The following is a 3,392-nucleotide window of genomic DNA, read 5'->3' as shown; positions in this document are numbered from 1 at the left end:
AAAGAGACAATGGCTCATTTTTCTTCAAAACCCCTCACCACCAAGTACAGGCAAGACACTCAGGACTCCTGCCAATGGCCCCATTGTTCCCAGGCTTGGTCAGTCGGTGTACTCCATGACTGGTGCTCTTGCTCTACTACTGTAGTTCGACTATTTGTTTATTTCATCCAGGATGACTTGTTCTGTTACAGCCGTTTATTCACCCAGAAAGTTTTCACTGATGCTGCTATGAACCTCCAGAGCTACAGAGCCTTGTGACTTAACTAACAGTGTGTGTATGTGTGTGTTTCACGGCAGCAACTCAGATGGAGAGAGTAACCACTACAGTTTTCTCTAAATATGTAGAGCAAAATAATGTGTTAATGTGGACAAACGTAAAAGGTGAATTTACACCCATTGTCCAATACAAATGAAGAAGTCCTATTTCAATTATATGAACAGTATTTTTCCTCTTTTTTTCCAATGTAGTTTCTACATTTTCTGTAATTATCAATGTACATTATAAACTTAACATAAGAGTACATCATGTAGTTTGGCTATAAGACAATTTGTTAATATTACATCAAATGTACGCCTTATCAAAGGTAGAATACAGACCAATGGAACCTTTTTGTTTCTTATGGTTTAGACAAGGCTGTCAGAAAGATTCAACTATTGAAAATGTCATGGTGTGGATTTATCAAGAATGAAGGTAATCAAACTGGAATAAATTACAGTGTGTCTTTCAAAGGGCACAACAAGCTTCAAAGATGATCATATTGTGCGTTATTATTGCTAGCACAATACAAATTCAAGCTGTTTACTGTTGTAAACAGGTCTTCAGTACCAGGCCTAGTTCCCAGTGCTCAGTTGTAAATTGCCAATGAAAAAACAGGAGTAAATATTCTCTGTTGGAACTGATGATAATCTTGCCCCAGGCATTACAGTACAATCACACTATATGCAGTGTTCAGGAATCATGGCCCATATTGTTGAACACAAGGCAGGCAGCACTATGGAGGCTGAAGTTCGGTATATTTCCCTGCCATGTTGGGCTGCCCAGCATTAATAAGAAGCCTAATTCAAGGTGACTGCTCAGTCTAACCCTATTACTGGTCTGTTGTGGGGTCTGTTAGAAGCAATCCCAGGCTAATATTGGTCTATTTTCAGAAATACAATGAATTCAATCTGAACTTGAGGCTTGGTGTTTTCTATGTTTTTTATTTTATTATTATGGTTAAAGGCCATAATGTTAAACTAAAGGGAGAATATACTCTACAACCTTATTAACCAATACTTTTCTCCTGAGTAGTCCATTGGAGCAACTTTAGTAACCTTAGACTGATTTCCACATTTGCCCTTTGTGTCCACTGGGTGCCCTAGGACACTTGTGGGAGTATGCATCACCCTTTTATGTGCACAGTAAGCTTAGCATATCACAAAGCTTCCTTCTATCTAGCTTACTAGTTTAGCTGTTGGGGAGCTATGTGTTGAATCTGTGGGGAGCTATGTGTTGAATCTTGGCCCTCTCGCTTACCACGAGAGGGCCAAGGTTTGAGTAGAGACCATAAACCTAAGGTTTGAGTAGATGGCTGAATCTTTTAACCATACCACGTGGTTAAACTCTTAGACTATTGATACCGACAGAATAAGAACAAGTCTTTGATATTAATTTCTAGTCTGCAGCTAGGAATTCGGTATCATTGAACGCGAAGACCGACAACCGCCGAAACATCTATTCTATAACGACATGAATGAATGTCACTCTGAACTATTCATTCTAACCACGACAGAGAGAGAGAGCGGACAAACTCTCCAACAGAAACAAACTTTTCAACAGAGATCCCGACGACACACTGAGCGTAAATATATATATTGATTGCAATTGTTCCTGAATGAGTGAGCGTTCATGTGCAAAGACTTAGCATTTCAATTGTTATAATTATCAACTCTGTAGTGACTTCTCAGCTGACCCCCACTCCCCTTTTGTCTAACAAGCCGCCATGCCGGTTTAGCCCACTAGGGCACATCCACTATCATTTCTTTGTAACCATCTACTTTGCTTGTTTGTGTTATGCATTTCTGTGAATTACATAGTTAGTAAATAAATGATTTTAAGACAACTGATGTATGGATGACTCATAGTGAAGACTGGGTTCGTGCAGATAACCAACAGTTTGCGACGTTTCGAAAGAGACTAGCGTGAGGTAAATAATAATTCATTAATTCGAAGACTAATTGATCAGATATTAAAATATATGAAAGTTATATTAGGAAAATTATAACTTTTTAATCTCAATATTTTCCATGGTGACCCGACATCCTAGTTAATTACAGTTACATGATTAATCAGTTTAATCGCGTAATAATAATTACAGAGAGTTATTTGATAAATAAGTCTTCAGTTTTAATGATGCCAAAGACACGACACCGGTGTTGACCATTCTGCCTGCCCTGACCCTGAGCCTGCCTGCCGGCCTGTACCTTTGCCCTACCTTTCTGGATTACTGACCTCTGCCTGCCCTTGACCTACCTTTTTAATAAACTCAAAGAAGATATGTGGTGTATAGATTCATTGACATCCAATTACTAATATTGAATTGCTTGTTATTAAATTTGATAAGGTACAAAGATCCTATTTATTCTGGTGTATTCACAGGAAGGGATAGAACATGCCCTTTTCTGTATGCAAAGAACAATCTTATTTCTTAATGCAAGAGGTTTTATTCATTGTTATGTGATACAGAATGTCATTTCTATACAAACGTGTGTAAGCAGTATGTAATTTCCACACCACATCTGGTTTTGCCAGTGGATGTTTTAAACCACTAGGTGGCATCCATGTATCTGAATGGTTGTGCGTGCACACGCTGTCTCAGGGTAGTAGGCCACTGCAACAATATGACAAAAGGCTCTCTATTGTATCACTACACAATCCTTAGCCTAGCCTGTAACAAATGCTACAGTAAACGTGTGGTCAGAATTAGGTAATCAGATCCAGCCTACTTTGTCAGAGAATTGACAAGCTTTTGTTCTACTAGGACCGTAGCAACACTGTAGGGTTTCACACATACATGTATTTGTAGGAGTAGGCATCACCCTTTTATGTGCACAGTAAGCTTAGCATATCACAAAGCTTCCTTCTATCTAGCTTACTAGTTTAGCTGTTGGGGAGCTATGTGTTGAATCTGTGGGATGCTTCAACCCCAAATAACTCCAGCCAGTCTCTACCAATGCATTAGAGGCAAGTTTCGCAGTACACCTGAACGTTTCTCAGGGCACATCTGTGGGAGCTAGAATATAGTATTGATCGACACAGTTTCCCAGAGTCACAGGTCATTGCTCACTTAGCTTCACCTCTGCCAATACATCCAAGGCCACATTTCATGTGCACAATAAGACTCGTATGATAA

Source organism: Salvelinus alpinus, chromosome 23 (assembly GCF_045679555.1).
Source record: "Salvelinus alpinus chromosome 23, SLU_Salpinus.1, whole genome shotgun sequence".
NCBI lineage: Eukaryota > Metazoa > Chordata > Actinopteri > Salmoniformes > Salmonidae > Salvelinus > Salvelinus alpinus.
This window is presented reverse-complemented; position numbering follows the sequence as displayed.